Here is an 8,871-nt window from a genome sequence, read left to right as displayed (position 1 = left end):
ACACCGTGCATGCTAATTCAATTTTTCATTTAATTTTATTTTTATATTATGGGTAAATATTATGAATAATAATATTAGTGAATTGCCTGAGTGTAGGTGCAATACTTGCATTTGATGTACACCATCAGAAGGCAGCATCAGATCCCCTGGGACTGGAGTTATGGACAGTTGTGAGTCACCATGTGGGTGCTGGGAACCAAACCCAAGTCCTCTAAAAGAGCAGCAAATGCTCTTAACAGCTGGGCCATCTCTCCAGCCCTGGATTCAGTTATTTCTAAATAATAAACAAACAAATGATAAATAAATATAATACATCACATAAATGGACTCAAGAACAGAAACCACATGACCATCTCAATAAACTGAGAAAAAGCTTTTGAGAATATATAACATCCCTTCTTGACAAACATCTTGAAGAAACTAAGAATAGAAAGAGTCCATCCCAACATAATGAAGGAAAAATACAACCAACTTAGAGCCGACATTACAGTGAGTGGAAAATAATCCAAGTATATTCACACTAAATCAGCGTAAGAGAAGGGTCCTCTTTCTCCATTCTCATTGCTGGAGGTTCTAATGGCAGCAAGAGAATCAAATAAAGGGATACAAACAGGGCATCGGAGGGACCTTATTTGCAGATGATACGATTCTATACCTAAGAGCTAATGTTAAGGTTCCCACTAGGATATTCTTAGAACTGCTAAACACTTTCAACAAAGTGGCAGGGTTTAAATTAACCTACTCACATCTTCAGCCTTCCTATACACCAGTAACAAGTGTGGTGAAGGAGAAACTAGATCCCATTCATCACATACAGGCCCATGCACACGCACATGCACACACAGACACACAAGAACACACACATATATGCAAAACCTTACCAGAAACCTAACTGGAAAAATCAAAGAAATCTACAATGGAAACATTACAACACTCAAGAGAGGAGTTGAAGAAGGAAAACGGAAATATTCCCCGTGCTTACTGATGAGGAGAATCGGTACTGAAAAATTTACTCCCTTACCAAAAGCAGTCTATAGATTGAATAAATCACCATCAAAATCCCAGTGCATTCTTCACAGAAATAAAAAGAATCTCCTAGTTATTTCTGTTTGTTTCATTTGTTTCTAAGACAGGCTTTATGTAGCCCTGGCTGGCCTGGAATTTGCTATGTAGACAAGGCTAGCCTCAAATGCACAGAGATCCATTGATCTCTGCCTCCCGAGTGCTGGTGTTAAAGGTGTGTGCCATACTCAGTGAAGTACAAGAAACCTGAAAATCCAGGGGAAGCTCAAAAGACCTTGGATAGCCAATCATGGGGAAAAAAATAAGGCTTGGAGGATCATCACACTAGTTTCAAGTTGTGTTACAGAGACATAGTAACAAAACCAGCATGGTAGAGACAGAGGGCAGGCATGCTGATCCATGACTCTGAATAGAAGCTCCAAACCCACACAGCTACAGCCACCTGAGTAGACCGCGGCAGAAAACCAGCCTCTTTCACAGTGTGCCAGGAAAACTGGATAGTTGCCTGTTAAAGAATGAATCCAGTTTATAACTTATCCTTAGTAAAAATAACTCCAGATGGATCGAGGACTTTCAGACTGAGAGTCTAAAGCTGCTAACGGGAAAAGCAGGTTAAGCATGTTGTATCCCTTCCAGCACTCAGAAAACAGTCTGTTTGAAGGTTTCAATATTCTTTTTTTGGCTGGCTTTTTAATTTCCCATTCCACAGATTCCTGGACTTATAGATTCATAGGTATAAGGCACAGTTAGAGGCTGAGGAACTCCTGGCTTCAAGATCTGGGACCACCAGGTCCTGGACACACCTACAAGGGAAGGAGAGGAGGGTTAGCCTGAAAGGATGATGGAGAAAGCATGGGTGAGAGAGAGAGTGGCCCTGAGAACTTACCTCCTCACACTCTACTGGCAAATAGCCGAGAACATTCTCCTGATCTGGCAAGCCCGGAGTCCCTGCGTAGCCTTTAACATAGCGGTCATTATTTGTCTTCTCAGTGGAGGCCAGTCTATCCATCACATACTTTATCCTCCACTGGGAACGCTTAGCCTGGAAGCCCCTATCTAAATACCCTATTCAACAAAGGCATTGCCTTAGTGACCCCAGGAGGCAAACCACCTCACTCCTTTGGTCCCCAGCTCTGCTGAAATGCCTACCTGGTTAGCCTCAATGCCAGAGCCGCGCTGCCTCTTAGCGCTCCCGGGCGGTTTTCAGGCACTGACTAGAAAGGAGTAGCTCAGGCTCGCTGGCTAGCCTGCGCAAAGGTCCACACAAACCTACACAAGCTGGCCGCGCGCCAGGCCCTCTCCACCACGGCACCCACTCTCCTGGGGCTCAAATAGGGAAAATGTAAAACGCCTGTGACTATGATTCAAAAGCTGATCCGGACGGACAGAGCAGAACCAGAGGGGCATTTTGTTCGCCTCCACATGCGGCCATAGAAGGCTCAGAAGAGAATGTGCTCGAGCGAGGCTTCCCGGAGTCCCCTTCTGGAGGAAGAGCTAGCTCTCCAAGGCCTCGGGAGCAAGGGAGTAAGAGGAGTACAGCCTCGGAGACAGACAACCTTTATGCAGAGTAGGAGAAAAGGAAGGCAGAGCGTACGCCATGCGGCGCTTCCTTATGGCGTCACGAGGCCGCGCCCGTAGCCAGGGGCCGCGCACGCGCTCTGCTGGCGGCCGTGGGCATAGGAATTGCACCTGTATATCCTGCGGCTTTGGCCTCGGCAGCCAGTCTAATCCTCGTGGGCACTCCTAGTCCTTGGATTTTCCCGCGATCGATTGCAAGCCCCACTACACTTGCCACCTCAGCCACGTGGCAACTCTTAACCCCTCAGTGTGAAGGGACTCTCCCCTCCAAATCCCAGAGTTCCACCCCTGTGATTCCTTCCTGCTGGACCACACTTCCTGACTCTCTTTGCCCTGTGATTATAACTGCCCATTGGGTCCTGTGGAACCCATGTACGGTCAGGAGCCTAATCCTCTTTCCGGAACTACCCTTTCACCTGTTTGTCTTCCTGTGAGCTCATATCCAAACTCACAGATGACAACGTGGCAAACTCCCTCCCCCACCCCCCCTGTATCTCCTGTACAGAGACTAGGCTGGGATGTCGTTAGTCATTACTAAAATGGAGATTTAGGCACAGCAAGAGCTTTCCCAACAAGACAGCAGTGTCTCCAGCCAATGATGGGCAGATGGGGCCTCGTGGAGTGTAAAAGCTTCTGCACAGCAAAGGAGACCGGACTGTGCGGGGACAGCCTGCAGAGTGAGAGCCGGGACAGCCAGCAGAGTGTCTCAGAGAGGACTGACATCTATACAAAGAACCTGGGGGTGGGGGAAGAACATCAATCAAAAAGTGGCTTTAGGGGAGCTAAGGAACTGGTCCAGTGTAGCACGCACTACCCAGCATGAGGTCCTGGGTTCAAATTCCCAGCACCCAATAGGAAATAGAATCTGTCTAGACATCAATCAACTGACAAGTTGTGCAGACCTCTTGGCTGGTGTTTCACCTAAACCTCCCGTCAGTATCCTGTTGCTGGCTCCTTTCCTAGTGTGGCCACGTGGACAAAATCTCCTTTCTCTGCTTTTTACTATTACTCTTCTCTTTACATGGCATCCGAGGACAGGTGACAGAGCCACGCTTGTGAGAGCTGCTGGGACCCGGGCTGCACCCTCAAAAACTGGAAACAAATGCTCTTTGTTTTTTCCTTCCCATCTTCCTACACCTCCCAGGGACACTTCTAAGAAACCCCTCTTTTGTGTTCACACACAAGCTATGGCCTTGCTCTGACACAGCTCACGTGTCATCTGGAGGCCCCTGCATCTGTCCAGCCCTGTGTCTGTCCAATGAACAAACTTGTTCCCCACCCTCACATGGCCTATAATGCTCTGTCGTACTGTCTCCCCTCCCAAGATCAGAAAGCATTGTCCGTATTCTACCCCTAGCTAGAAAAGCCCATGGAAGAGGCCATCTCCATGTCGCTGTCCCTTCTGTTAGACCTCTTGTGTCTGAAACACCCCCACCCCAATCAGGGGCTCCTGTTCAAGAAACACTTGGCATCCAAGAAACACTTGGCATCCATTCAAGAAACACTTGGCATCCAAATGCTTTGTGATGAATTGAAATGGTCAGGTGGAATAGGTAATCAAACAAGAATGTCTGCTCCTAGAAGGTAGCTGCAAAGTAGGCAAGCCCTATTATAAACCCTGGGTTCTGGAGGGACGCAGTGAAAACCTAGACTGGACTGTGAGTTTACAGCGATTACAGTGAGTCAGCTGCCAGATACAGTATGGCCAGGCCTTACTGCAGGACACCGTGAACTCCATCAGGGACCTAGCATGTTGTTGGTATAAAGTCCCATGTGCAGCTGGTGCAGGAACACAAGCCAGAGTGACAAGCATAGCTCCTAGAACATGGCTGAGGAGAGTGGCAAGGTGCAGCCCACCTCGGGATGCATCCTGCTGGAGGAGCTGTCAGGGCTGGCTGACTGGCTGTGAGAGGGAGCCAACATGAGCCCCTCGGTGAGATGAAACAGCTGAGGTGGGAGCAGGGGGAAGACAGCCTCAGGGAGACAGGGTGCCTGGTACACAAGTCTGCCCTCTGCTGGCTGCCACATAGCTCTACATGGAAGGCTGTAAGAACCAGGCTTCTGGGAGATGACAGGGCTCCAAAACAGACAGACCGGTGCTCACAACCAGTGCTCAAGAGGGGAATAGGGATTGAATAGGCCTGGCACCTCAATGTCCAGGAGCAGGGAGAAGTAGAACTGGAAAGTGGCCAGAGAAGGTTGCAGACCGTAGTGTCCTGAATACTGTGTCATTACCTACCTACAAGTGATGTCTGATTGGAGTGGGCACATGGACAGCTCTCCTGAATAGGTATCCTGGAAAGAGTGGTGGAGCAGTGGCAGCCTCTGGGTAACATGAGGCTACAGCAAATAAGATTCATTGTGTTTTGTATGTTTCTGGGGGAAAGAACAGCATTTCCTTGAGCCTATGGGTCTGGCTTGTTGATATGGGCTTGCTGGGAGCCAGGTATGGAGCAAGACAGAAATTAGTGATCCACTGTGCCAGTGAGGGAGACTTTCACAGTCCCCGAGCAGCAGGAGAGCTCTTCTGGGGGTTTTCACTTCCTTGGGAAATAGGAACTATGTGCTTGCCATGTGGAGTTGGAGGTTTGAGGAGAGAAGATGGGAAGCAGGACAGTTGGCCCAACAGGGTTCTTAGAGACACACCAGCACTCTGGTCTGAGGCTGTCTCCATCTCTCTCTCTCCAGTCCCCAGAGTAGGTGAGGCATGGAGGTGGCCCTGCACAGGACTGAGAACGCCTAGGAGGGTCAAGGGCCAGGCAGTATGAGCTGAGCTGCTCCAATCAGCAGAGGCTGAGAGTAGATGCCAAACAGAGCCAGAGTGGAGCCGATAGGATGGTCAGCTGTGTGGAGGCAAGTGCTCATGGCATGGGTGACTGAGACACGAGTTCCTGTATGGCAGCATTTGGGCATGGTGACAAATGGCTTCTGTGGTAAGGAAGGCAAAGTTCTCAGAGTAGAGGAGGCCAGAGACCTTGTCTGGAAAAGAGGAATATCTGCAAATGGCAGCAGAAGCAAGGGATGCTGGGAAAAGTCTGACATCAGCATCAGTCACAGCCTGGGGGCAACAAGGAGCCTATCTCCCTCAGGCCCCACCAGTGTAACACAGGTGTGCAAGGTGACAGCTAGGGTCACAGGGGAGCACTCAAGCATAGGCACCTGGATAGGAGGGGGTGTCTTCCAGGTGTTCTGAGTGATCAGGAAGGTGCTTGCCTCCTGGCCACATGAGGAAACACACCGCCATCCAGTCCCTGAGAGCCAGCTCAGGAGAGTGTCCATGTCAGAACACCTCAGCAGAGCTCCCAGTTGGCTACAGGCAGGAGACAGCTGGCATACAAGGTCACCACACTGCTATATAATTGTATTTCTGACTTTGCCTTTCTGGCCTCCTCTGTGTTCCACACTGGTGCCAACAGCACCTAATTGTACAAGGCGTGCCCAGCCCTTGTCCAGGCAAGAAGCTCAATCTTCCAGGACAGTGCAGAGCCTCATAATGAGCAAGCACAGGCCCTGGAGGTCTCTGGGTCAGACTAGTCAGCTCTGAGAGCACGGACTCCATGGCACTGCATTATCCCGCCACATCCTAAAATCTAAGTGGCTGCTGTATCATGGTGTAATCAATAGAAATTAACATTATTGGCCTGTTATGGCAAGTCAGTACAGCAGGTTGTCATACAGGTCTCTGATAATGTCAGAGTCATCGTAAGTGGACAAAACTTTATACTTAAAGAGATACAGACAAGGGGAGTAGCTGCCCTGCTTTGATGCATCGCCAAAAGAGTGCTTGCAGGAAGATTCAAATCAGCCACCACCATGTCCCCAGACTCCTTGGTTAAGTGGTTCACACAGTGTGGCTCTAACACTCTGCTCAAAACAAAACAGGCTGGGTGAGTGGTGAATGTGATGATTGTTGTTGGCTAGGGGTGGCATTCAGTTGGTATAGTGCTGGCCTCACAGACATAAAGTCCTGGGTTTGGTACTGGACATGGTACCCCATACATATAATCCTAGCACTCTGGAGACAAGTGGACATCATCTGACCTGGCTCTGGGCTCCTTGTCAGGGGTAGGGGTGATGGGGGTACTAACATTAAGGGGGTGGCCACTTCTAGAACATAGGGTGAAAACTGGGAGGGATATGCAGTCCCATTAAATTTATTCAGATTGAAAGGCTCGTGTGCCAGACTTGGTGATAGAGACCTATAGTCCTCGCTACTCTAAAAGCTAAGACAGAGCATAGAAAAATTCAAGACCAGCTTCAGCCATATAGTAAGTTCAACAGCAGCCTGGATAACTTCATGACACTTAGTCCCAATGTTTAAAAAGTATGAGCCAGTTGGGCACACCTACAGACCCGGCACTGGAGAGGTAGGAGCAAGAGTTCAAGGATCCATACAAAGTTTCAGGCCGGCTTGGGCTCCACAGCTCAAGAAAACAAAGAGAAGGCTATGAGTGTAGCTCGGCGGTGAGGCACTTGTTTTCCGTGCATGAGACATTAGGTTCAGTGCCCCAAAGAACAAAAGAAGCGGGGAAGAATAGAAGGAGACTCATTTTATATGGATGAGTGGTTTACTTACATGTATGTCTGTGTGCCACATTATGTTCCTGGTGCCCTAGGAAGTCAGAACAGGGAGTTGGATTCCCTGGAACTGAAATTATGGATGGCTATAAGCCACGTGGGTGCTGGGAATCGAACCTAGGTCCTCTGCAAGAACATGTGCTCTTAACCACCAAGTCACCTCTCAAGCCCCAACAAAAGGCAGATTCTTAAGGCATCTTCTCCAGAGTATAGGTGGCCATAATTCAATCTAACTAGTGTGGCAGAATTCATTTCCTGTCACCTACTCCACTTCCTGTTGAAAGAAATTAAAACCTAAGCTAACATCAAGCTTGAAACGTGTTTCTGCCATGAGAGGTGGCCCAGACCTGACTCCAAGAGTATGCTAGTCTGGTTGGGCAGCCTGGAGGGACTGCCAAGACCCTGAAGGCATGGCTAGCTCTGTCCAGCCTGAGCCTGTCCCCAGTGGAGCAAAGTGAAGTTGCATAAAGCAGCTAACATGGTGGAATCATACCTGCTCACTCCCAAGAGCTCCAAGTGCCAACAACAACTGGCAAACTTGGCCGAGAATCTAACTCCTCATTGTTGTCCTTGGACATTTCTAGGTATCGTCTCAGGGCACACAGGCAGTGACCGCCACGCATGCAGCACAGGTGCCTTACTCCCAGAGTCTATGGGCTGTAGCTTACCCTCCAGAAAACCCACGGTTCTCAATGTTGGGATCATATCACACTTCAAACCAAGTTGTTTTGGGTCATCCAGCCCTTGGTGATTGAGTACATGGTCCTTGCTGAGAGGTAAAGCCAGAGGTGGCTCAGTGCTGCCTGCTGAGGGGCCATGCAGATGCTCAGATGACCAGCTAGCAGGTCACAGTCACTCGGCTTACCCTGTGATACCTGCCCCTAAGCAATGACCAGTACTCAGTGGCAAAGTGCTGCTGGGGGCCAACCGGCTCCAGCCAGAGCCAAGACAAAACCACCAACAGCAAGTGGCATGCTTAGCCTAAAAGAGTATTTTGGGCCCTTCCGTCACCATTTGGGGTGTTTGCTGTGTGTAGGTGATAGAGACCAGGAGTGGTGCTCCTATCTGTTATAAGAGCTTGCCTTGGCATCCTGGGAGAAGGTGGTCGTGTTACAATGCCCAATCGGGAAACCGCTGTGAGAAGCATTTCCAGATGGTAGTAATGAGATGAAAGATGGTGGGCAGTGGCAGCCTTGAGGCCTGGGGCACAGTCAGCCTAGCTGCTGTGAGGGTTACAGTCAGAAGAAATAGTCTAAACAAGGGGCCAGTGAAGGAGAGGCCCTCCACACCCACCAGCTAAGAACTGCAGCCAGGCAGTGAGGTCACAGTCAGGCCGCAGCAGAGGTCTGGGACGAGCCGGGACTGAAGGCCAACTGTGTGCCTTGAGAGGACACAGCCAGGGTGGTGATGAGAAAGGGAGAGAGCAGGACTCTTACACCAGAGCCAGCTTGGGGCAGCAGGACTGAGTGCTCACCAAGAGTCCCTTGCACGCCGCGTCCTCTAAGAAGCCACCTTGGGTGGCTGCATTTGGAGCGCTGGAGATCTGGAAAATATATAGCAGTGGTTCTCAACCTGCAAGTCGCGATCCCTTGGGGGTTGATGGACCCTTTCACCTAAGACCACCAAAAACCATGGATATTTACGATTCATAATAGTAACAAAATTACAGTTATAAAGTAGCAATGAAAATAA

The sequence above is a fragment of the Onychomys torridus genome, chromosome 8 (genome assembly GCF_903995425.1).
Source record: "Onychomys torridus chromosome 8, mOncTor1.1, whole genome shotgun sequence".
In the NCBI taxonomy this organism is placed as follows: domain Eukaryota; kingdom Metazoa; phylum Chordata; class Mammalia; order Rodentia; family Cricetidae; genus Onychomys; species Onychomys torridus.
Note: the sequence above shows the minus strand (reverse complement) of the source record.